Source organism: Topomyia yanbarensis, chromosome 3, assembly GCF_030247195.1.
Source record: "Topomyia yanbarensis strain Yona2022 chromosome 3, ASM3024719v1, whole genome shotgun sequence".
In the NCBI taxonomy this organism is placed as follows: domain Eukaryota; kingdom Metazoa; phylum Arthropoda; class Insecta; order Diptera; family Culicidae; genus Topomyia; species Topomyia yanbarensis.
In genome coordinates this window covers 417,421,153-417,448,843 of record NC_080672.1, presented here as the reverse complement: position 1 = coordinate 417,448,843, position 27,691 = coordinate 417,421,153, and the positions used below count along the sequence as shown (strand labels likewise).

At 42.3% G+C, this 27,691-nt stretch overlaps 1 protein-coding gene across 2 annotated transcripts in view; it reads left to right on the top strand.

The window, feature by feature from the left end:
* LOC131691785 (protein piccolo) overlaps positions 1–27,691 on the top strand; it is a 267,985-nt gene that overhangs the window by 156,825 nt on the left and 83,469 nt on the right. For both annotated transcript variants that reach the window (XM_058978418.1, XM_058978419.1), the window contains one exon: positions 27,173–27,300. The gene's annotated coding sequence lies outside the window, so the exon portion shown is untranslated. The remainder of the gene's footprint in view (positions 1–27,172; positions 27,301–27,691) is intronic.

Here is a 27,691-nt window from a genome sequence, read left to right as displayed (position 1 = left end):
CACGAAGAATGAAATGAGCTGAGAATCGGGAAGGGAAAAACCGGTCCTAATTCGAAGTGATCCTTCCATCTTCCATCCACCCGCGCACTGCTCTGAGTTTTTTTCTCTATCTCTCTCGTTCGATTCCACATTCTGTAAGTGTGTGCCTTCTTCGTGTTCTTCGGCTTCGTTGGCAGCCACCACCGGCAAGATTTATCGCGTTCCTTGTTGGCTTGCTGCGCGTCGTGACCCCGTTTTCTTTTCTTTCTTCTATTTAAGGGGGGTCGGATGTTTCGTTTTCTTAGCCCGGTGCCATGTCCTAAATCGGGGTTGGATTAACTTTTTGAGTTTTATTAGATTTTTATCTTCGGTGTGAGGTTTTTGATAAATAGTGATTATTTTAGATGGAACATGTTTCAATTATTACTAATTAATTTTCGTGTACAGACTAGAAACTCCGAAATTGTTCAGTGTTTAAGTTATGGAACATCGTGTTCGGAACAATAGGGTTTCTGATTACGAAGCAACGATGACGGATTCTGGAGGAATTTCACCGCCTGCTTATGCCGTTTTCGCGTGAAACAAAACTGATTCAGATCCTAACCCAAACTGCTGTCAAAATGTATGAACTGACAGCGGTTGGAGTTAGAACCTGACTTAGTTTCGGGATCATGCAAAAACGACGTTAGATTCACATGAAAAAGAAAATTAATTGCACATTACATTGTTTATTAGTTCTAAATTCGATCAAATTTTCATCAAAGTCGTAAACTTAATCTACTATACTATGCTATACACTATGAGTTTTCGTTTTTTTTTGGAACTAGCGTCAATCAGTCCTGCCACTAAGTTACTGTCGGATTCTGATGAGACGAAGTGGAAACGCATACTTTATAACTAGTTTGAATCACACAACTTTAAATCAAAATGTTAAGGGACGTTCAAGTAGCTTTTAAGTTTTATCAAATTTGTAGTTCGTTTTGTTTGAACGAATTATTGAGAAAAGTTTTAAGAATATCGCTTTTTCCAACCACCAAAGACAATGGTCACGAGTGTCATTGTGATTTTTATTTTTTTTGTGATAATATTTATTACAACTTTGCCGAAGACACAAAGTTTCTATCTTAATTAGTTCAGACAATAAATTTCGTATAACACTTATAGGTGAATTTTTCACTGAACAATATATTTCTGTGGATGCGCCATTATAAAGGCAAGAACTTTTCCGAACAATTATACTCCTAAAGTTAACGGTTTAGACGCTATTAATTTTGAGCACGAAAACGTCATTTTAAAACACTGTACAGTCCTGTGAAAAAAACCGGCACAATACGATCAATTCTGCTCAGAAACCGCTGAACACAAAGAATTGCCAAAAGTTGTGGCAGCTGCTCAGGTAATATTGGCAACTGCAAAAACTGCACCAAGTACCTCAAAATCTACAGCCAGTACCATCACTGTAGGGGCGTACATAGCGTAGTGGGTAAATTGATTGCCTTGTACGCAGCTCACCTGGGTTCGATTCCCAACCCCGTAAATAAGGTTAAAAAAATTCCAAAGAGATATTTCTAGCCAGAAAAGAGGCGAATGACCATAAGGTTAAAACCTCTATAATCGTAATAGAATGCCTCGAACTTTTGCGATTTTTTCCGAGGCCCGAAAAGCTAAGTCTTGTGTCGACTCCGCTCAACAAATGGAAACACTGAAGGAAGCTTCATCAGACACTACTGACTAAACCCAAAAATCTTGTTTCTCCCAATCCTTATCCTTTCGGGGACACCGTTAGGTAATACTTCAGGAGGGATTGTATTCTGGCTCTTTTTATTTTGTGTGAATCGTTCGTGTTTTGTTCCATTTATGGTAATTCTTGCGTGCGTGCTGTCCAGCCTTCGTGATATAACTCAGATCAGTTGCAAATATCCTTCATCTGCCGAAAGTCCAGAGATGCCGAACATAACTACTTACATCTCTTTAGAACCATCTTCGCAGTATTGGTTATCCTTTTTGGCGAAACTCGTTATTAATTATCTACTAGCTGGTGCTGAGAGTTTCCTGACGGCGGAATTTCTCCAGATATCGATGCCCGTTTTCGTGAGCTATTTAGTTCTCAGCCACTCTGGCGCAGAGATCGCCTAGGGTGAAAGTCTCTAGACAATGCCACCCCGATTTTCTCAGAGTTCGTGTTGTTCAATCATTATTATTCCTCCTTAGCTGCTGTTGTTAGCTTGCTATGTAACTGATCTGCTCACAACTATTGTTAATATCGAAACATGCCGAGACGTGAAACGATCCAGCGATGCCGAAAACTTGACTTACATCCTTTTACAGCCCCCCTCGCAGGGTTTCTTCAAAAACTTCTTTCTAGAATGACCGAACTCAAATGACATTTTGTGTATCAAAACGGCTCACAGTATTATTGTTTTTTCAGATCAGGAAGTTAAGAAATTTTCAGCAGTAATTAAAACTCTCATAAGAGGGGTTTGCACCCCCAAAACCCTCCCCTTGCGCACGGGCCTGTATGTATGTACATCTTATGTGTCAAATAAATTCACTCATTTTTCTCAGAGATGGCACAGCCGGCTAACTCGATTTTTACAAACTTTGGCTCAAATCAAAGGTTAAATTTCATTTGGATCGGGGTTATGGTCCCGGAGTTAAGAGTTAAAGAATGCGGTTACACATGATATTCCCTGAAGTTTTTAGCCTTTCTCATATAGAAAGGTAATGCAATCGCTTAAAAGTTCGATTTTTTTTTAATCGGGTCTCTTATACCAATCGACTCAGTTCATCGAGGTCGGGAAATTTCTGTATGAATGTGTATGGGTCATTCCACGCGAAGTGATCAAAAAAAGATGCAAACTTGAAATCGACCTTCACGGATTTGAACCAAATTTGGAGGAATTGTTCATCTAGGGCCAATATATAAAAACCCAATTTTTTGTGTCAATTAAACCACCCCTCCGGTCATGGGAGCACCCCTCGTTTAGGTAAATTGCCAAAACCCTTGATTTTCTTTTGATCATATCTCCAATTCTATTTACTCCAGAATCAAACCTTTTGGCTTTTGAAGAAAATTGTTCAAAGAGTCTAGAAAAAATATTATTTTTTGCCGGCAGTGCTGCCAATGATGCGATTTTTTTAGTTAAATATTTAAAGGTTATTTTTCTCTCAATACATATATTTTAATTTTGAAAATTTTAATGCCATCGCGTTCCTCAGATATTTTTACATAAAAAACACTTATCATCCCAATATAATATGAGCGCATCCTGAGATATACCGGTTTGAAGGGAAAAACTCCCATTTTCTCATATAAAAATCCATTTTTATTGGCCACGATCATAAAAATCGACCCTGATCTGCTAGAAGCAAACCAAAAACGTAGTTTTTCATCATTTCTCGTTTACTTCAAGAAAAATTATGTTTGAACTCAGAATACTCAAATTGGTTTTTAGTGTTGTGCGAAAGGATGCAAAATGCCTACCTTTTCTGCGGCTGTAATTTTTCTGCCTACATTCTCATTTCTCTTTTGACGCTACTGCCGTTCGCTATTGCAGGACGCCCAGCGCTGTACGGCAGTCTGTAAGCAAAGCAATAACATGACAAAGAAATACTGTCCCCAGTACAGCCACCAGACGCGAGCGGTACAGCTTCTCTCTCCTTATTTTACACTTTTTAATATTTTAGTCTATTCAATATTTTTAATAACAAACGACGACAATGAATGCGGTTCGATTACGCCACGACCGGCATTAACGCTTTCGTGTGCAGGCCTCTCTCTTTGACTATGCAGAGAAAAGTGTACAAAGCGAGAGAACAAACTTTACTACGCCACACTCTCACCGAGTAGTCGGAGTACAGTAGCAAAACAAAAATGTATTCTACTGCTGTACGGGAAAATGTACTCGGTTTGGCTACCGTTCTGGCAAGAGCTGTAGTGATGCGTCGCTGTAGCGGGCTGTACGGCTTGTACAAATGTAAATATACCAAAAAAATGTAGTTTACCGGTACCTTTGGCATCCCTGGTTGTGCGCATGTGATTTTATATGGGAAATCGGTTTTTTCTCTTCAAAACGGTGTATCTCAGGATGCGCTCATATTATATTGGGAAGATAAGTGTTTTTTATGTAAAACTGTCTGAGGAACGCGATGGCATTAAAATTTTCAAAATTAAAATATATGTATTGAGAGAAAAATTATCTCTTAATATTTAACTGAAAAAATCGCATAGTTGGCAGCACTTCCGGAAAAAAATAATATTTCCTTGAACAGTTTTCTTCAAAAGCCATCTTGCGGTTTGATTCTAGAGTAAATAGAACCGGAGATATGATCAAACGAAAATCAAGGATTTTGGCAATTTGCAAAAACGGTGGGTGCTCCCATGACCCGAGGGGTGGTTCAATTGTCACAAAAACTTGGGATTTTATATATTGGCCCTAGATGATCAATTCCTCCAAATTTGGTTAAAATCCGTGAAGGTCGCGTGCCTTGATCACTTCGCATGGAATGACCCGTATATATGTATGTATCAAATAATCTCACCCATTTTTCTCAGAGATATTTAGCCTGATTTCATTAATATTATAATAACATGCAAATGCAGTAATATGGTCGTAGCCTTTTAATAAAATTTATTTGATGATCAGAGCTCCGGTTCCGGCGTTACGGATTGAATAATGCTGTCATCCATCAAATATCCATATAAACCGGTATCACCTTGCTATTCTAATTTACACAAAAATAATAAAATATTTTCTAAACTGCTGTGGTTTATGACTCTGGCTGACTGACAACCAATTAAACCCTTTTGAATGACTTTGGCCACCAACGATGGAACCGGAAGCTTCGAGAAAGTGACAAAGTCTCTGAATGAAATACGCATTTTTCTCCGAAATAGCTTACTCGATTTTCAAATGAAAGGTGTACTATCCTTATCAGCTGTGGAGTTCTGATTCCGGAGTTATGAGATAATGAGTGAGATTACACATAAAATTTGCTAAAGCTTGTGCATTTCTCATATAGAAAGATTATGCAATCAGTCTGCAAATCGCTAAACTAATCCCGACCCGGAGGGTTGAGTGTCATATACTACTCGTTTCAGTTAATTGAAATCGGGAAAAGTTTTTTTATATGTGTATGTGTGTGCGTATGTGTCACAAATGTCACTCATTTTTCTCATAGATGGTCGGATCGATTTGCACAAATTTAGTCTCAACGGGAACTTTCCAACCGGCTGCTATTGAATTTTGTGTGGATCGGAATTCCGGTTCCGGAGTTACGGGTTGAAGAATACACCAACACAGCAATTTTCTATATAATATGGTACCACTATGATATCAACATGATGCAAAACTTATTAAAATGGGTACTTTGATTCACCAATCTAGATCGCTAATCACAAACCAAAATAGCTTTGGCCACCTACGACGGTTTCTGAGTCCATAGAAGCAGAAACTGAATAATGTTCAAAAGGAGGAGGAAAATTAAAAAACCGAATTTGTATTTTTGATGCCAAATGTCTTTAAAATGCACGAAACGTCGAGATTTGATGTAAACTCGAAAAAAAATTTTTCTCGGGAATTGATTTTTGATTTTGGCACATTATTGCCCTTCTCATAAAGAAAGGTTATGCAATCACTAAACATCGTCAACCTAATCCGTGGATAGTTCTAGATTTTAACTAGGGAGTAGCTCCCACTGATCGCACACTCCCGCCATCACACCTCTCCTTTAAACGCCCCTCAGATCACCCCTCTTTACACCTTCCTCAGACCACAACCCCATCCACTCTTCATACCCCCCCTCCCCCTCTCAACCCCAACATCTTTATATCTTCAATATCACCAGGCATACAAAAAAAAAGCTGTGGGTGGTTCGGTTGTGTGTTATTCGCCCCCTCACATACCCACGCCCGCAAGACAACATAAAGCTAATGCTGATTAAACTAATTAAAGATTATATTTTTTTGTTTCAAGTTTTTCACCGTCGACATGTAGCTCATCAAGTTCGTGACTGACGAGCCATTGTGTATAGGTGCAAAGTGTACTAAGAATGTAATAAACATCTCAACAATTATATTCAACATAACCAGCCATGGAGTCATAATTTGGAGATATGAGAAAGGCAAAATTGCACCCCTAGGTGGGCTGAAACAGATTCTTTTTCTTTCAATCAGATGCCAATTTCTGCTAAATCGCCTATTAGTCAAACAATCAAAGAATTGAGAGAAAATGCAACCAGTCGCACCATTTTAGTCGCTTTTTATGGTTTCCAATTATCATACATGTACGTTTGAAAATGGCAGCGACAATACAGCGAACAAACATCAATAGGCAATAGGTAATTGTGACAATTGCCAAAATTACCACAGATGTCAACTTTTACATCATTTGGGACAATTTTAGACTCCCTTTCACTTCGCTTGAAGTTTTTGACATTGGTACTATGGGAAAATATGAGCAAACTTGTATTAAATCCTATAAGTTTGGAAGTAACACTCGTAAAACTCCAGTTTTACGAGTCTTTTTCGAAAGAAAGCATTCTTAGCATTTCAATGGATTTTTTTTGTTTCTCAAAAAATAGAGAAAATTGGAGTTTTGGGACATTTTGTCCGATAAATTACCACCTTCTTAGTAACAATTCTGCCCTATGCTGCAAATCATACATATTTTGTAATTTTTCTAATGTGAAAAAATCTTAGTAATCGAACGGAACCTTTGTGACCTTTGTCAGAATACGAGAAGTTGGGGCTCTACACTATTTGCTCACTCATGTTAAATTTTATCATTTTCTTGTGCATATATCTTTAATATTCTTCAAACAAATTTTACTAAATGTACTTTGTTGAACGTGAAAAATCCTCATGAACGAAAGAGAAGCAGATTTGTTAACGATAAAATTCAGATGCATTAAATTTGCTGACATTTTGTCTCGATTCTATATTTTATCATTAAATAGCACATATCAACTCCATTTAACAATAAATGATTTTTTAATTTACCATCTCTAGTGTGAAAAATGCTCAAGAATCGCATGGTTGATGTTTCATTTCAGAAAAAAATGTGTGAAGTTGGAGTATTATGGTATTTGATAAGAAAAACGTGGTTTCTAGACTAAATGTCAAAAATCTGATGTTTCTGAAGTTTACCGATAACCAATCTATTTCTATTTTGTTCCTAAAAATTTCACGCGTTCAATATCGTACATGCAATATATATGCACGAAAAAATTAGAAAATTTGGCATGAATTACCTAGAACCCCAGCTTCTCGTATTCTGACAAAAATCGCAAAGGTTTCGTTCGATTTCTGAGATTTTTTCACATTATAAAAGCTGCCAAATATGTATGATTTGCAGCATAGAGCAGAATAGTTATTAATAATATGGGCTTTTTGGACAAAATTAACCAAAACTCCAACTTCCCTTATTTTTCAAGAAACAAATATATGTCCATTGAAGTGCTAAGAATGTTTCCATTTAAAACAAAGATGTAAACTGTAATTTTACGAGTGCTACTTCAACAATTATAGTACTTATTTAATATATTTTTTCTCATATTCTCTCACAGCGCCAATGTCAAAAACTTCAATTGAAGAATGCGGGGGTCTAAAATTATCCAAATGACATTGAATTTGGCATCTGAGTTTACTTTGACATTTGTCCCAATACAAAGGGGGCTTTCAGATTTAAAAACTGGGTGTTTTTGCCTATTAAGGCAAAGGCAATCAAGAAAAGCGACTAAAATGTTGTGACTGGTTGAATCTATAAGTCAATAAGTTGAAATTAACGTGTCGATTTCATTTCTTCAGTATGTGACAGTCTCTCGTTCTGGATTCATTTGTTTTGGAATAAAATGAGAGAGATGATCAGAAATCACGAAGAAAAGAGAGGATCAACTCATAGAAAATCCAGCTGCTAGAAGGAACTAGGCAGTAAGCCGAACACATTACCGCTGACGAATGTTTTGCAAAAGCTTCACAGGAATCGGATAAAGTACAGCAGTTACTTTGGTGGTATCATCAATGTTACATTTACGTAAATCAGAAAATGTCAGTTATCAGTGCTTCTCTCGATTAGTGAACAATTTCTGGGCAGCTTCCTTTAGTAGATTACATTCTGAGTAATTGCCATTATCAGATTAAATCATTGAAATATATATTTTACATTAACCAAAAATCTATGAACTCCGAATTAAAACCTAGAAGCTACATGTGCTCAAATATACATAATATTTTCTTAATATAGTTTAGAGCTAGTAATAGTGGTAAGACGCCTGATCAAAAAATACGAGTTGAATCACTTATCTACAAATCGCCTGCCTGATCAGATGCGTTAGAACAAATTTCGACATTCGCCTTGCTTGAACATTCTCAGCAACGGTAAACTTGGATTTGCCACTGATAAATTGCTAACCAAGAAGATAACCTTTCGGGGTTTCATCCTCCTTCACGGTGGAACATGCTAAAATGTTTTTGATTTTCGCGTTTAAAGCTACTTGATTGTGAAACGAATTGCCGCATAATAAATAAAAAAAATAAAATTTCAACGTTTCTGCTTCTTCACAACCAACTCTCAGCATTGCGCAACCCCAGTTACCGTAATTCCCAACCGTTGTCCGTTTTAATGAGCACTCGTTAAAATCTTCCATTAGCATCCCTCCGCTCAAGGACGTCGTCTTAATGGTTATATGTACGAATATTCGCAAAGAATCACACCCAATTTTCATTGGACTGTGTTGATCAGTAGGCAGAACAGTGATGGGCCACTCCTTCAAGCACTTTCTGTGCCGCCGTGCGATAATTAATTATTATTGAGCAACGTCACGTCACTGTGCACAGTGGGATGAACCTAAACGAAAGATGGTCTAAGGACTATGTTGAAGCCAATTACTGACCCGACCGGAAAATCCGCTCTCGCGAAAATAATTTTGTATTAATAATTTACAAAAAAAACAATGTAAAATCTACGATCTGATCCTTGTCTTCCTCACTTTCTTCATAAGAAACCTTCTATTACTTTATTGTTTTGATTGTTCAACTAACGACCTCAATCGGGATACCATCTGTTCGAAAGTTCATCTCGGCATTCTTCCGGTAAAACTTCTGTTGAGTAAATCCTTTCTCAACAAACAGTAATGATACTTGTTTCGTCGCAGTTTTTTCAATTCTGAGCTATTTTCTTCAACTACACCCATCGCCCAAGTCGTTTTTGTTTTCATTTAAAAACTTTCACTCAATTTCTCCCCTTCGCTCGCTTCGTCATAAGCTACTGCCTTTCGTTCGTTCGTTCGCTTGTTATTCGAAACCCCCTTTCGTTGGATGGTTGGTTGGTTGGGCTATTATTGCCGTCTGTTTCGTTCGGTTCCAACTTCCTGTTGAATATCGATCAGTGCTTCACTGCGCGAGGATGATGGAACTGGGCTTACCCAAGCCGAACAACAAGATTGCACAATTATCAATCGTTGTTGTTGGTTACGACGTTTTTAACTTTTTTGCATTCCGACTGACCCCTCGATGGCGTCTCGGGCCCAAAACTTCAGCGACCGGTTTCCGAGCTAGCCGATGCGATAGGCTTACATCCTGTTGCAGCCATTTAGGGGGAACAGAGAAGCAGAGAGAAAGAGAGACCTTGAACGTGGGAAATGCCACGGTGGTTTTCGGTGGAATTTTTTTCGCAACTTTCGGGGCCCAATGTTACTCTATTTAGCTACGTAAGTAGTGGAAGAGGTAAGAGTACTTGTAAACTAAAGAGCACTTACAAGCGAGAATAGGTCGACCACTTTACTGTTCAGTTTCTTTCAAACATTTCAATTTTGTTTTTGTTGCAGTTTGCCTTAGCTTTGCATTTTTCTTCCCCTCTTGGTGATGTACACGAGGGCTGTGCTGTGTGAACGGACTGCGAAAGAACTCTTGGCCTACTTCGGGGTTCAGTTGAATAATGTAATGCTTGGAAGTGGGTGTGTGTGTGTTCCCATTTTGCCTCGTGCCATCAAACAATGCACTCTTTGAGAAAAATATTATTGGGCTAGGGGAGCCGTCAGCCCGGTATCGATTTCGAACCACTTCAGTGTTCGAAAGTTCGACAATGGAAAATCTTTTGGATCACGAAACGACACTAATTTAAACAAATCAGTAACAAGATGTCCCCAACAATATCAAAATAAACATTTGTTAATTACTTATGTCATCATTATTGACAAATAACAAATTTACCGGCCAGCGCAGTCCTCCTGCTTTCGATTCCACATTCGACTTTCCACCGAAAATACAATCAAATAGCACATTTACATTTGGATACTCTCGTCATCATTCGCCCCGTTCCCGCGCTTGACCCTGTCTGATTTAGCCGGCGTGACTACATAAGTATGTAGGTCACATCGCAAACAATCTTTTTGTGGGAGAGGCAAAACGGAACGTGACAGGACGGTGGTAGGTGTAATGTACCCGGTGGGATTACTTCGGTATCTGCTGACCGGTTGTTCAAGAGTCGAAAACATTTTGCGCCGCAGAGGAAAAGGTCGTGAGCAGAATGAAATTTCGATAGCTACGGTCAGCGTTGGTTGGTATGACGACGGCGGCGACGGTAAAATAGCCTGCTGCGACTGCTGATAGCTGCTAGCGCACTGTAACTAGAGTTATATTTTGATTGTTACTGTACTATAACGACGTAACAAGAAACAACATCACTGGAGGGATAATGAGATCGAATTAGGGACAAGTCATGACGAAAAGATGACGTTTGCAAACGTGCGGGAATTTGAGGACGTGACGTGACGTACTATTTATGGATTTATAGATTCAACTGCCTTGGAATTAACAGGCTAATGTATAATCAATTTCACTCCGGTATGTGTTTAACATTAGCCATCAATATTTCTTTTTAAATAAATCTACTGTATCTGTGGCCTTCGAAAGTGCCCTAATTTATGGGTCGATAGACAGCAGAATTTATTTCGAACTGAATAGTTTGTCAATTAGAAAATTCTTTTCAGGCGTGTCACCCTTCGTCGACATCAAAAGAGATGGGACTAACAACACTACGCACATTACAGGTCCCCGATCGAATGAAAAACCGGTTATAACTCCATATCTAGCTATCCGATCAAATTTCTGGTGCTGGTTCTAGTTTTAGCTGTAGCTCTGGCTCTAACTCTGAAGCTAGCTCTAGCTTTACAACCAGAACCTGGCTTTAGAACTGAGTCCTGGCTTTGTCTCTGGAGCCGATTTTTACTCTGGGCCTGGCTCTGGTTCTAGCTAGACTTTGACTTGAGCTATGGCTCTAGCTGTGTTTAGGTTTAGCTCAGACTTTGGCTGTAGCCTCTGTTCTTGTATAGCTTTAGCTTTTATTCTAGCTTTGATACCAGCTGTACCTATTGATCTGGTTCTGGATCTAGTCCTAGCACTAGGTCTGGTTCTGGCTCTGATCCAAGCTTTAGCTCCAACACTGCGTTTAGCTCTAGCTCTAACCCAGGCTCAAACTCCGACTCTGGCTCTGACTCTAGCTTTAGCTCTGGAACAAGCCCTAGTCACTGTTCTAAATTAGGCTCTGCATGCAGCTGTGATTTTCGCTTTAGCTCTGGTTCTGCTTCTAGCTCAACCTCTGGTTCTGTCCCTTGTTCTAGCTCTACTTTCAACTATAGCTATGGCTCTGGATTTGATTTAAGTTTGCGCTTTGGTTCTAGTTTTATCTCTAGAACTGGCTCTAGCTTCTATTCCCGTTCTGCATCTGGTTTACGATCTGGTTCTAACCTTAGTTTTGGCTATAGCTCTAAATCTGGTTCGCGATTCGCCTCAGGTTTTAATTTTGAAACTAGCACTAACTACTATTCTAGGTCAAGATCTAGCTCTGATTCCAGATGTGAATATTACTGTGGTTCTAGCTCTGGTTGTAGCTCTGTCTCTGGCTCTATTTTCAGTTCTGGAACTTGGTTTAGATCTAGGGGCAGATCACTTGTGATGCATTTTTAAAAATCAGCTAAATTAAATGCTTTTCTTTCCATCAAAATAGAAATTCATAATGTATTTTGCGTTGCGTGCAAATTATTTTGCGTTGCGTGTAAAACGTCAAAACCCTACAAAAAGCCCTACATTCAACAAAACGGCGAATAAAGTGAATCAGCGTAGGACGTTTGTTAAACAAACTTTTCTGCGAGGGAGTGCAAAGTTGATGCAAAAATGGAAATTAAATGCATTTTTTCTAATTTGATGCAATTTTGTTATACATTTCTAGAGTGATCTGTCCCTAGGTTTAAATCCTGTTATAGCTCTGACTCCGGTACTGGCATGTTCTTGATCTAGTTCCAGCTCTAAATCTCTAGTTTTAGCTCTAGTTCTGGCCCAGGTTGTATATCTTGATCTGGCTTTAAGTCTGAAACTAGCTCTAGCTTTACAACCAGAATCTAGAACTTAGATCTGGCTGTCTCTCTGGGACTGGTTTTTGCTCTGGGAGTGGTTCTGGTTGTAGTCGACTTTGACTCTGGTTCTAGCTCAGTTTTTTGCTCTTACTCTAGCTTTAACTCTGGAACTAGCTGTAGCTTCTGTTCTAGCTTGGTTTTAGCTCTTTTTCTGGCTTTACCACCAGCTCTGACTCTTGATCTGGCTCTAATTCAAGTGCTAGGTTTGGTTCTGGTACTTGTTCTACTTTTGCTCTGATTCTGGCTCTGCTTCCGACCCAACCTTTATCTCCGAAGCTGGATCTAGCTACTACTCTAACACTGGCTCTGACTCTAACTTCAACTCTGGAAGATACTCTAGTCACTGTTCTAATTTAAGCTCTGAATCCAACTGTAATTTTCGCTCTTGCTCTGGTACTACTTCTATCTGTAGCTCTAGCTCTGCCTCTAGCTCTAGCTCAGGTTTTGTCTCTTGTTCTGGGTCTGGCAGTGGCTCAGTTTTAGCTTTAGTTATGGCTCTAGTTTTCAATTTAAGCTTTGGTTCTGGCTCTACCACTAGCTCTGGATTTAGTCATGGTTCCGGTTCTAACTTTAGTTCTGACTGTGGCTTTAGCTCCTGTTCCAAATCTGGTTTTAGCTCTGAAATTAGCTCTAATTACTGGTTTAGCTCAAGCTCTGACCCTGGCTCTAGCGTTAGCTCTGGTTGTAGCTCTGTTTCTGGCTCTAGTTTCAGTTCTAGAACTAGTTCTAGATCCTGTTATAGCTCAGCCTCTCTACTCTGGTTCCAACACTGGCTCTGACTGGGGCTCTAGCTATGCTTAGGAACCTTGCTCTGGGTCTGACTCTAGCTCTGATGCTGGCTCGGGCTTTAACTCTGTAACTGACCCTGGCTCTTGATCTAGTACTGATTTCAGCTTTGACTTTTGTTATGACGCCAACTCTAGCTCTGACATTGCCTCTTTTGCTAGCTCTAGCTCAGGCTATTGATTCTAATTCTAAATCTGATTGCTACTCTGGCTCTGGTTCTAGATCTGCAGCTGGATCTAGCTTTGTCCCTAGCTATAACTTTGGCTCTGTATCTACCTTTAGTTCCGGAACTTACTCGTACTCTGGGTCTGGCTCTGGTTCTCACCCTGGCTCTCTCTTGGCTAAGCTCTGGCTCTGATTGTAGATCTGTCTCTGTCTGTTTCTGGTTCTGACTACCATTAACTGTTGAATTGGATATAGCTCCAGATTTAGCTCTGCTCTTAACTTTAGCTCTAATTTTAGCTTTGGTCGACTCTGCTTTTAAATCTGAAAGTAGCTCGAACTCAAGCTCTGGCTCTGGCTCTTGCTCTAGCGCTGGTTCTGATTCCGTATGTGACTCTTCTCTTGTTATGACTCTTGCCGTGTCTTTAGCACTGGGTCTGGTTGTAGCTCTGTCTCTGACTCTAGTTTCCGTTCTGGAACTGACTTTAGATCCTGTTACAGCTCTGCTCTGGCTCCGACGCTGGCTGTTTTTTTTATAGTAAGGTTAAAAAAGCTTCAAAAGCCTGGCCTGTAGTGTATTGGCACTGTGTGGGACTCATGACTCACGTTCGTGCCTAACCACTAAAAACACGCCCTTCTTCCCCACGAAACTACGTCATCGTATTACTTCGTGGGGGGGTTCGTTGCGCTTTCGTCGCACCTTTTTCTGCTGCTCTATCTCGGAGCCTCGCTTGGTTCATGGAGTGGCACGACCTATTTAACTCTCGATTCCTCTTTTGCTTCCTGTCTCCATCCATTACGTCGTCGTTTATCTCTGGTCCCCGTGGTGAGCCGTTTAGGTGCTGATTCTCTGAGCCATTCAGCTCATGTTTCCTTGAGTCATTCAGCTCCCGGCCTTATCACAATCCGCTTGGATAGTGCTCAACGGTGAACTCATCCTACTCCGACCGATAGTTCCCCGACGGAAGAATTTCCCCCGGAACCGATACCCGCTTTCTTGAGCCATTTAGCTCTACTAAAATCTTCCAGCTTTACCGCTTATCTTACTCCGATTGAGAGTTCCCTGACAACGGAATTTCTTTCGTTACCGGTGTTTGTTTCGTGAGCCAATTAGCTACCCTTTTCGTCACGATTCTGTCGGGTAATCCACGGCGCCGAATCTACCCTATCGTGAATTTCCGGGAGGCAGATCGCTATACGTTTCTGTGAGCCATTATGCTCCCCGCCTCGTCTACTCGGTTTAGTCCCCGGCGGTGGACCTAGCCTACTCAACGGCCAGCCAGCAGATGCTGAGGTCCATCCAGCGATTCCGGGTGGAGCGTAGCTTCCGGTTCACTGGCGCCCCAACGACCCACTTCTGGCTATTCGACGCGGTCTACTCGGTCTAATCCCCGACGGTGAATCTAGTCTACTCACGAGCTACCCGGTAGAGTATCGAGGTCGGTCCGGTGATTCCGGTGAAGCCTTACGTCCGGTTCGCTGGCGCCCCGACGACCCGAGCCCGGTGCTACATTGCGTACTATTCAATTGGTCCCCGGCGGTGGACCCAGTCTACACCGTCGGTGAGTTTCCCGGCGGCGGAATTTCTCCCGAAACCCTATTTGTAGTTCCACTGCGGCGTTCTAACCAATGTCGTTACTTTGTTGGTCCCTTCGCCACTTCCTTTGCAGCTCGGAGAGTATACTCGTAACAACTCTGTTGACAGCGTCCCAGATATGCTCGTCGCGGCACATCTCTTCGACGATATTGTCCACTGTTATATCAGGCATACCGCTTCGGACTTCTTCGAATCTGGGGCATTCGAAGACCACGTGTTCCGGTGTCTCTTGCATGTTCACACACTCCGGGCAAAGGGGCGACGAAGCGTGTCCAAACCGATGTAGGTATTTCCGGAAGCATCCATGCTCGGACAAAAGCTGCCTCAGATGGAAGTTCACCTCTCCATGCTTCCTATGTACCCAAGTAGGCACATTTGGGATGAGTCGGTGGGTCCACCTTCCTTGCTTACGGTTGCTGACCAGCACTACCTCAGTCTTGTGGTGAGCCAGCTGCAACTTGACGTTAGCCATCCAGGTTTCCACGATTGTCTCTGCCGTCAGCATCTCCACCTCCTCAAGGGTCTCGCCCGTTATCGTCAGGACAACATCATCTCCACTCCCCTGGGCAGTTCCAGTGTTAACACTCCGTTGTACATTATATTCCAGAGCGTTGTGCCGAGTATGGAGCCCTGAGGTACTCCCGCCGTTACCCTAATCGACCTCTGCCTCGTGTTCATTTCGTAGACCAGTACTCGGTTCTGAAAGTAACTTTTCAGAACCTTGCACAGATAGTCCGGAACCCGCATTCTATGCAACGCGTTCTTCACGTCTATCGTTGCCACGGCGCACTAGCGATTACCCCTTCTCTTTTGCTTCAATGCTTTCTCCGCGTTCGCGATGACTATGCGGATGGCGTCCACCGTCGATATTCCTTTCCGGAACCCGAACTGTCTCTGCGATAGTCCGTTCTCACTTTCAGCGTAGGTCGTCAGCCTGTTGAGGATGACTCTTCCCAGGAGTTTACCGAGAGTATCCAGCAGGCATATAGGCCGATACGATGCTGGATCTTCTGGTGGTTTCCCTGGTTTTGGCAGCAACACCCGCTTCTGGATCTTCCATCTATCCGGGAAGTAGCCATCGTCCAGGCATTTCTGTAGGACTATCCCGTACATGTCCGGAAACGCCAGGATCGCAGTCTTCAGTGCCACGTTGGGGATACCATCCGGCCCGGAAGCTTTCTACGCTTTCAGCCCTTTTGCCACTATAAGGAGCTCGTCGTTGGAAACCGACGCTGGCTGTGGCTACGGCTATGTGACTGGCTCAGGCTCTGGAACCGACTCTGGCTCTATCTCTTGATCTAGTTCTGATTTCAGCTCTGTCTCTTGTTATAACATTAGTTCTAGCTTTTGACTCGAATCTACCTCCACAACTAAGTCAAATTCTGGCTCTAGCTGTTGGTCTGTAGTTCTGGAACTTACTCCTACTCTGGGCGTGGTTATAGTTCTAGCTCTCTCTCTCTCTCTCTCTCTCTCTCTCTCTCTCTCTCTCTCTCTCTCTCTTGCTTTAACTCTGACTTTGATTCTAGCTCTGCCTCCGACACATGTTCTGGCTCTGACTCTTCTCTATTTCTAACATTAGCTGTGGAACTAATGTTCTATCCCCGCTCCAGCACCGACTCTGGCTCCAAAGCTACCAACGTTCACCATGAACGTGTATGATGGTGTTCACGATACCGAAGGCGCTGATAGTGTCCGTCTCGTTGGCGTATTCTGAACTGATGAATCATTTGCTTCCAATCTCCACAACTACTGCTACCGAACGCTCCTGAATGTTGCAAAGTACCGCGCTGAGGGGTACCATTAGATCCGGACCTTCGAGAAGCAGCTTCCGAATTTCGCTGCGACACCCTAAAACAGTCCTATGTTTCCCAGCTTCTTGGGGTTTCCCACTGCCCTCAGTGGTCAATGCCACACCTTTCCTGGGTCAGCAGACTTTAGCTCCCTTAGTGTAACTTCGTGTCTGTAGTTGCTATCCCAGTATTCGCCAATTTGACATACCAAACGATGCATGGTCATTGGAAGCTATTCCAGGACTGACTCCGAGCCTTTGACTACCGACACGCCCGTGTAGCTCCGGAGCAGCTGGAAATCTGGCTTGACATTCGCAAAGATGTAAACTGTAGTTCGCTGAATTTGCCGCAGTATTCCCGTAGATAGATCATCATCCAAGATGTGTTAAGGTGGATGCCAGGTGAAACCGCATCGTGACTGGCGACCGGTAAGTTTCGTAGATGTGCGTACCTCTGTGCCAACTCGGCACACTTCAGCGACTATTATGTCTAGCTATCGTCCTCGCGACATTTACAGGAAATCGTTCTTTTTCCCAAACCGGAATCATCCAAGAAAGTACTCCAAGAATTAGGATCGTGACGGGTTCCGTTACTGGTGCAAGCTAGGCACAGTAAAGTTGATTCTTCGTCATTCATACACCAAGCTCGCCGTAGTAGATTGCTCAACTAAAACCACCGTTGATTTATCATGCAGCAACGCGAAGGTTTGTAGCGACCTTTCTCTCCAGAAAAGTGTTACTGGACGTATTCGAAGTAACGTTGATCTCTCGGTAATATGTTTCGCCTTTGGCACTGCTGTTGTTACTGGACGCTTGCCGCTCTTCGTTAACCAGGCTTTGTTGTGTTTACGACGACAAATTGACGTACAGCGCTTTCAGCATCCGACCATGTAAGGGGCAGATTGGAGATTGAAGTGCAACCTCGGAATTAGTAACCCAATAAACAACTAAAGTTAAATAAGCCTTTGATCCGAGAGAATAGGCTGAATATGAGCTGTTTAAGCCATTATCCAGCTAAATTATTTCTTGGGAAGCTATACTGCGCAATCTTCAAAGATTTCTTGCATATTCCATTATCTGAGCTTCTGAAAATCCTGTGGGTACTACGAATCTACGGATCGCGGACTGCGTCGTCAGGATGTTCACTCTCCACACCTATGCCTTTGCACAACTCGTGTGGAGCGCTACCCAGCGCTTCGCTAAGTTGTGACCCTGTTTTAGAAGTATTAGGCCGAAGTAGTCGGTATTGCTGATCGTTCTGATGGAGTACACCTTCGGACCCTGCAGAGTTCGTAGTTCTGAGACACCCGAAGGATCGGAGGACGGAGCATCGCAATTCGAAACTGCTGCCGAATCTCGTTGAACATGTCTCTTCTACTGCTCTGCGATCAATGCCAATGATGTCGATGTCTTCCGCATTATTGCAGTGGTGAACTCACGCATTCCACAAAATATTAAAAAACACTGAAAATTGTAAAGCATGAACTTCATTCGTCATGGGTTCTTTCGTGGCGTCATCTTGTAAAACTCATTTCTTCTGCTGGCCGAGATGTGTACAGCGGTCGACCTGTCCTGCAGATCACTGCATGTATAGCGGTTAACCTGTCCTGCAGATCAATGTTTCATCGTTTTCTGTAGTTCGCTTTTCTTACACAATTTAGTTCGAATTTCTCACCATTGGCCAGATCTATAGTGGCTTATAATCTACGGTTAGTTTAAAATGAAGACGATGACTGACAAATGGCCGGAAAACTATAGCTCAGCGAACTTAATTGTCCTTGGTTTTGACGACTTCGACTATTCGACCTCTCAATCGTTCATCGAGTCCAATAACTAAATCACCTAATTCCATTGTCTTGGCGGATTCGAATCACTTTGTCCGCCTAGTCAGGATCGGCAGATAACTGTTCGTGGACCTAGCGTCGCCAGAATTGTTCGGCTAGGTACTGCGCCAGCTTCCAACTATCCCGTAGAGTCAATCCTTCGTTCACCATCTGTGTCGTCGTCTGCATCACATTACGAGATCCGTACAGTAGAATGTGATTCGGATTTGGGCCTTCTCGATCGATATCTAAAAGAGAAACGTAGATGAGTGTTTGCGAGTTGATGATCGCCTCAACTTCCAGTAATACAGTTAATACAGTCCCCAGAATCTCATCGCATGGATGACGAGGGTATTCTGCTTTCGCTGAGCGAACCCCTCGCTCTCAGAATCAACCCATGTGAAGAGTAGATGGGAGATTGAAGTGGCAGTTCGTTTACTGCACAATCTCCAAGAGTTTCCTGGGTCTGCTCCGCTCCGTTGCTGTCTTCTATGAAACAGGTTCCATTATCTCAGCTTCTGGAGATCATCTGCGTGCTACGAATCTACGAATCGCGGAATGCGTCGGCAATATTTCGCCAATTCGAAACCTAACAAAGGGTGATATTGCCCACTACCCACAGATCTACCAAAGAGATGTTCTGAAATCAATTCACATGGACCGCTTTTCAATTGTGGTCAAAAAGCGACATGACTAGTCTCAGTACCTGTCAGTACCTCAGAGAAGTATCAAATGAAAAAATATCTATTGGTAGTCTCCACACCATTTCAAGCACCCACAGTTGCGGTTTTGTCCAGGTACAGTGACTTGACCTGTTGATTCCCTGTTTCGTCCGTTAGACGAGAAGTTTTTGAAGTCAAAACCTCCAAGCGAGTGTACGTACTTCACCTCGTTCACCAGTTGAACCGCTCCGTCAAATGCACCTGCGCTATCTAGGAAGTCATCAATGTGCTTCAGTTGCTCTCGTGAACTGTGCTGCGAAGTCTTGAGCGTTCTAGTTTTTGAGGAACTATGCAAAACAACGAGAACACCTCGCACCAAATTTGGCCACGTCCATGATGGATACTAGTTCTGAATAGATGAACCTTTGTGACTACTTGTACCATGGGATGATCCGGACTTGGTGGAACATTGCTCGATGGTCCCCGCACAATTCGACTTACCGGAAGCGTAACAGAAACTATGAAGAGTGATGTCACCATATTGGGCCCTTTCCAGAGCATCACTCAATAAAGCAGCGGTCGCGCGTACTGGGATACCCAGATCAAACGACACTACTCAAGCTTCTTCGGGTTCTTCACAATTCCGAGTGGCACACATTTTGTTAGTAAGGGTTTACCCACCACTCAGGTTCCAATCACATTTGCCCTGCAGACCCTTGGTGACAGGGCGACCTAGGTGCTTCTTCCAGAATTTCAAAATTTCATATACAAACAATAAAACTAAACAAATAAATATTACCTTTTACCGTTTTATTTAATCCCACAATTCTCCTTACTTCTTGTTTATTTCGTCGTTCTGCTGCTGTTACTGAGTGGAAAGACGATGTGAGGTTAATTCTTTCTCCGACCCACCGGGACTACCGCGGTCCTTTCGATTAGCTAGCGAGGTGAACAAAGCCCTTAAGTTGGAACCTACCTGGGGCGACGACTAATCGCCGGGTCCACTTACTCCTCTTGAATGGCGCAGGTAGGTATCGGAAAAAACCTGGCTCAGGTGGACCCCTTGGCCTACCTGATTTACCCTCCTTTGCGATTAACTGTGGACGAGCGTTTGCTCGGCTGATCCTCCACAGTGGGGCGGCATGATGTCGCTGGGTCCGGCTAACTAAGCCGGGGAAGCGAGTGGTTCCTTTAGCTTCCCTTGTCCGACGACATAACGCCACAAAACTAAGCACCCAAATCACTTTCGACGGGAATCTACCGTTGCACATATGTCCCAAAAAACAATAATTTTCTGGACGTCTGATTGCTGCCGTGGTCCGTCACTTTCTGTCTTCTTACCCGACAGGGATGCCAGGTGATATTTTGAAAAATCTGTGCACGGCCCATTTAAAAATCTGTGTCACGGAAAACGTACAAATTTGGCTGAAAACTAGATGTGGCGACCTTTTGTTTTTTTTTTTTGGTTCTTGCGTGTGTCAAAAATTAAGCGCAAGGTAAAAAATTGAGAAATCTCTGCATTCTTGAAGGAACTGTGGAAATCTGTGCGTTAAAACAGAAAACTGTGGAAATCTGTGCAGTTCTTGCAATCTGTGCAGCATATTGAAAATCTGTAAAACACAAATAAATCTGTGCACCTGGCATCCCTGTTACCCGATCGCCGCCTTCGCTCCATCAAAACAAACTACACAAAAAACACAGCATAGTCAGCACAACAGCCTATCCAACTGCATGTTACTTATACAAAAATGCACAACAAAATAGTTTTAACCTATCTAAACAAATAAAACTGTTCACAGACTCGAAAATAAACAAAATATACGACGAGCATCTTGACTGGGTTATCCCAGTCAAAAAGGGCAAGTTGCTGGCTAACGGGGGGCTATTTGCCAACTCGGATGCGCTAATTGCCCTTCAATTTGGCAGCAAATTGCTGGCAATTAGGAGGCTATTTCAAATGCAACATTTGGGTGATTTCCCGCCGTCATTTTTTTGCTGCTCTGCCCGCCCTTAAATCGCCCAGGGAATGCGCCATTTAATCGCCCTTAATTGCCTAATATGAAAATTACAAATAATATTTATTTTCGGATTCATTATCCACTCACATAAACTTATCAGTACACTAGGTAATCACTACAATAGGAAAAATCAATGATGAAATTGTTATTGCACACCAAAACTTACCACAATCTGACTATTATTAAGACTTTAGGTCAGAGATCTTGTTCCACTATACTTACACACGATTCCACAATTTTCCACATTCGTTGGCTAAATGAAGTGCACAAGACAAACCAAATACAAGCGAGAACACGCGAATTGTTTAAAGAAACAATTTTAAGCTTAAGCCAAACATGAACCGCCATGTTTGAAAAATGCAAGAATAATAAAGTCCATTTCAGTCGCCAGAAAATTTGCCTAAGTGTTGAAATTGCCTTTAGATCGCATTCGCAAATCGCATTTGTTCCTAGGGGCAATTAGCACAGGCGAGTTGAGTCGAACGTCAAACTTTTTAAATCGCCTGACCATGTTCGTCCGCATTTTTTTGACCGAGTAACCCGTCAGGGTAACAATTTAGCACTGGGTGGAAATATACCAATTTTTGTGCATACATTTCGTAGAGTGTATTTGTTTACATAAAATTATGCTCACCGCTGTTCGATACCATTCACATTTAGTTGTAGTTTGTGTATAGATAACATAGAGCTTAGGTAGGTCACCGCTTTCCTCTTGCTGCAATAAGTGAGCTGACTATGCTGCGTACCGGGATGACAGTTATCGCTACCCCGGCTAATTAACAAGGAACCGAACACCGACCGTTCTCACTGTGGAGGATCCGTCGAACGAACCAAGCTCTCCTCCACAGTTAATCGCCAAGAAGAACGAAGCAGGGCGGACAAAGGTTATCACTGGGAAGATCACTGCTGTGACTTCCGGGATCGTTTACGGCGAGTAGACGATTTGGTGATTTATCACCACCGTCGCTAGGGAGGTTCCAACGACGGAACCAAACTCACCTCCCTAGTTAAGAGGAAAGGACCGCTACCGGACCAGTGAACGAAACGACGAAGGTAAACGCGGCCGTTGGTATCCCGACCGGTCGGAGCCTGCAACAGCATCCCGCGATAGAAGTGTTGACAGCAGAGAATAGTGACGGAGCATAAACGGTGGAAGTTAAGTTTATTTGTTTGTTTATTTTTCGTTACGAAAATCTGAAATTCTTGTAGAGGCACCTAGGCCACCCTGAAAAGAAGTGTTCGCCGGGCAAATTTATATAAGAACCCGAGTAGTGGGCAAACCCCTACTTATAAACTCCAAACCTGGATCTAGCTCCTACTCTAACGCAGGCTCAAGTTCCAACACTGGCTCTGACACTAACTTCAGCTCTGGAACATACTCTAGCCACTGTTCCAACTTAAGCTCTGAATCCAGCTGTGATTATCGCTCCAGCTGTGGTACTACTTCTAGATGTAGCTCTGGTTTTGTCTCTTGTTCTGGGTCTGGTAGTGGCTCAGTTTCAACGCTAGTTTAGGCTCTGATTTTTCATTTAAGCTTCTGGCTGTAGCTCTAGCTCTGGATTTGTTTTTGGTTCCGAATCTAATTTTAGTTCTAGCAGTGGCTCTAGTTCTGGCTCTGGCTTTAGCTCTGAAACTAGCTCTAATTCCTGTTTTAGCTCAAGTTCTGGCCCTGGCTCCAGTGCTAGCTCTGGTTGTAGCTCTGTTTCTGGCTCTAGTTTCAGTTCTAGAACTAGCTCTAGATACTGTTATAGTTCTTACTCTGGAACCGGCGCTGACTCTGACTGTGGCTCTAGTTCTACTTAGGAATCTTGCTCTGGTTCGAGTTCTGACTCTGATGCTGGCTCTTCATCTAGTACTGATTCCAGTTTTGACTCTTGATATGACCCTAGGTCTAACTCTGATACTGTGACACCGCCTCTTGTACTAGCTCTAACTCACACCGTTAATTAGATTAAAATTTCAGCTCTGATTTCGAGTCTGACTCTGGCTTAAGCTTTGCCGCTGGATCTAGTTTTGTCTCTAGCTGTAACTGTAGTTCTGTATCTACCTTTAGTTTAAGGATTTACTCGTACTCTGGGTCTGGTTCTGGTTCTAGCCCTAGCTCTATCGTAGCTTAGCTCTGGCTCTGATTCCAGTTCTGTCTCTGACACGGACTCTGGCCTTGGCTCTAGCATTAATTGTGAACCTGGCTCTAGCTCTAGATCTTGCTCTGGTTCTAACTTTAGTTCTAGTTTTGGCTTTGACTCCGGTACTGACTCTGGTTTTAGTTCTGAAACTAGCTCTAGCTCTAGCTTTAGTACTGGTTCTGATTCCATTTATGACTCTTGTTGTGGCTCTAGTTCTGGCTCTGGTTGTAGTTCTGTATCTGGCTCTAGTTTTAGTTCTGGTACTATCTTTAGATCCTATTATAGCTCAGGCTCTGACTCTGGCTTTAGCTCTGTAAACAACCCGAGCTCATATTCTTACATCAGGCTCTTGCACGGACTCTGGCTCTGTCTATTATTCTAGTTCCGTTTCTTGTTATGACGTTAGCTCCAGCTCTGACACTGCCGCTTGTGCTGGCTCAAACTCTGGCTATTATTTTGATACTAATTTTAGCTCTTGACTTTGCAACTGAGTCTAGTTTTGGCTCCAACTGTGTATTTTTAGTTTTGGAACTTACTCGTACTCTGATTCTGGTTATGGTTCTAGCCCTCTCTTGCTTTAGCTCTAACCCTGATTCCAGCACTGCCTCTGCAACATGACTTTCTCTATCTCTAATCCTTGCTAGCACGAGGAAAAGAACAAAATGATAACGAATCATTTAATCGAATGTCACAAACGCAATGAAGCTACAACAGGAAACTATCGAAGTTATTCATGAAGGAAAATTTTAAAAAAATGAGCTGCCAAAAATAAACAAAAATAAAATACACTAGCAGCCCACGTGCGCGTCGTTTATTCCCCTTTTCTACCAGCATACGACCACAGATCCCACAGGATCGTAACTAATGCCGCTTCCGTTCGAAACGTAACTGAGACAGGCTTCAACCCCAACCACTGTCAAACTGTATGAACTGATAGCGGTTGGTACCAGAACACGGTCCAGCCCCGGATTTAAACGAAAGCGGTATAAGGCAGCTCGTACCCCTGATGGCACCGCGGGGAGGTAAGGGATATGAGACTTTTTAGTGGTATCCAACGGAGAAAACCTATCGAAATGGTGAGTGAAGCGAAAGCAATTATGTTAAAAAAATTCCCCCAGAGGCAGGATTCGAACCCGCAACCTTTGAGACTTCGTCCCAATGAACTAATCCTTTTGATATCCCTGGTATATGATGACGTCCCAGAAAGCACATATGATCAGGAGGATCACTGTCGCCAGTGCGATAATCATATGTTATTTCTGAGACGTCCTCATATCCCAGGGATAACATAAGGGTTAGTGCATTGGGCCGGGGTTCGAATCCTGCCTATGGGTGGATTTTTTTTTATATAATTGCTTTCGCTACACTCACCATTGCGATCGGTTTATCCCATTGGATACCATCAAAAAAGTCTTAAATATGGCACTTACGACAAAAACCAAATAAATGAATTATTAGTTTAAGAGATAGGTCTTGTACCAGAGGTTAATGGCGACATGGTATGACCTCATGTTACACAATAATACAGTTTTGCCAACTTTTCATGATTTTTTTGTTTGTGATAAACTGCGCACACTTAGTTTCTGTCATTGTTTTTCCAAGTTTTTAAGTGAAAAAAATAATCACAAAAATTTAAAAAAGAAACCCATCTGGATTGATTTTTTAACACTGTGTTCTGTACTAAAAAAGCAGTGTACAGTGCGTATTTGCATGCAAAGTTTAGTAGCACAACCAAAACGCACGCCTCAAAAATATCATTTTCGTAAATCTTTTCAATATTCATTTTCATAGCGTGTAGTTCCACAGCTCAATAGCTCCAAATTTTCAATAATTTTTAAGTAGGAGTTCGCCAGCTACTTGGGTCCACCTTTACCTGCCCGGCAGACCCTAAACAACAGGGCGGCCAAGCTGCTTCTGCCAAAACTTTCGGATTTTAGTAACACAACCAAGAAAAGTAAACAAAACAAAATCAAAACGTCACATTCCGACAGGCCGTTCGGTTTCCTTTGGCTGCTCCGTCAGCTGTCTTAGTTCCTTAGATAGGCAAGTGAGTTTAGCTTCTTTATTGAAACCTCCTTTGCAACGGTGGTGATGAATCACCGGATCGTTTACTCGCCATAAACGAACCAGATGCGTTGGTAATGTTGTTTTGACGTTTGCTTTGGTAGGCAAAAAAATCGTTTACGCAGCAATTTGAGAAGCACACAAACCGCTTTTGGGCTTAAGGGGAGGGTATAAAAATGCGAGATCGTAGTGTGCGTATTTTTAACGTCAAATTTCTCAATAATAATATAGTCTACGAAGTGTACAATCAAAAACAGGTATCTTTCCGTCTAGTGCATAATTTTTATCCTGACAGTTCCATTTTTTCATGGCATAATAGAACCCACGTCCATTCTAAATCATTCTTAATGGTTGTTAGAAATGCAAATCACTCCCAACTATTCCAATGCCAATCTTAACCAATCCATTCAAAGTAAGAAAAATAAATGTATTCTATTAGCGAATCATGTAGTGTCGTCTAGCTCGTCCGAATAACATAAAGATGACCTTGAAGATGACTAGTCAATCCAAGCATGCGTACATCGAACGTCCATGTTTCTGTCAAAGGCTGACAATATGTCCAAGCATTTTCCCATTATTTTGTCCAAAAGGGTTTGTGACTTGGCAATCGAGTTGTAGCTTGTAGACCAGTATTAAGGATTCCATCGCATGCCGTAAAGTATTTCTAATTTACTCGTTGAACATTGGGGAATTTGAATTCGTCTCTAAGCTTGCGATCATCTCGACTACTTAATCATACCAGACAATTTACCTCTACCCGAAAACTGTCAAACCATATCACTCAGCAATCAGTGCTCACTTACGTATATACCTATGCTTCAATATTACTATCCCAGTCGTCAACCGGTTTACGCACACACTTCCTTTTTCTACTCGTAGCAAGCGATTACCCGATGGTTGCGTGGTTAAGGGCACGTGACCCAACCAGTCAGTCAACGCTGTGTAGTGCAACAGTGAAACCAAACCATTTGTGGAAAAGGAATGCCGATTGGCGAGCTCACGTGACAGAGTCGTTGACATCGCGTTTCTGATTGCTAAGTGTCACGGTAACATCGCCTGTTCAAAAAACGGAAACGTGTGTTAATTTTTTCATTTTAGAACGGTCCTTTCCACTAAAATAATTATTCATAGTAGGCATACAGATTTTTGAGTAACGATTTGGCGCTTTGCACCATTTTACCAGCAGAGTTTGAGTTCATGGCCAACTACGATATATTTGTATTCTTCGTAAGCCGGCGGGATGGTGAATCGTATAATACCATCCAATGCCCGCTCGTTAACCTCGTTTTATGACGTAATGCACTTATCTTTGCTTCCCGTTCTCGCTCGAAAAGGGGGCGCTTGAACGCCACCATAAGCCCGCCTGGCAGCAACGGCAGCATTGATGCGGTCATGAAACTTCATTCATCTCATCCCGTGTCGAACCAAAGCTGAACGGATCTGACAGTCAGCGGCGAATGTTATTTTGCGAAACCATATGTGGCTGGGAATAATTGAGTTCTGACATGCAAACCCGCCAGTCAGTCAACGCGATCTCAGCAGCCAATTTATCCTCTGCGTGTACCGGCGTTTACCATGCTTGTCTTAAGTATATGTGTGGACGACAGGTCCTATCATCTCCGTCGTACGTCAAAGTTACTATTTTCGATGAACAAAGAAACCACAAAGTGGTCTGAATGCCAGCCATTTAAGATCAAATTACATTAAATCAAGGCTTCCTGAAAATTAATAAACTTTTCTTTCCTATCTTTACAGAGTTTCGAGCTACGACATCGATACGACACTCGAGCAACCAAGTATTAGATTTTATTAAAGCGCTGTGAAAACCAACACACTTCTGGGCAGCTCTACTAGTAGTGCATAGCAATCGTCTTCAAAGCAAGGTGAGTTGAGTTGCGTCGATATAATCTCAAATTTGACATGGAGATGACGTCAGCGTCTCTAGTGACGTCTGTGAAATTCCCTCAGTCACATAAACAGACAAATCGAGCACAAAGCGAACCTCATTATTTGCACATGCCAAGCATACCAAAAATTACAAATATCTGTGGCATTGTATTTTTATCTATGACCAACAAAGTTCCCAAAATGCCAATTTATTCCGAGAACAGAATTCATCATCCGCAATTACTCGCCAATGTGCTGTCATGTGGGCGTTCTCCGCGTGCCGCAAATAAATACAGATCAAGCAATCAATTTGCCGAACATCATCGGCTTTCTTCTCCCATTGTGAGCCGGTAGGCATGGTGATGCTTTTCCCGCGGCAAGGCCGAA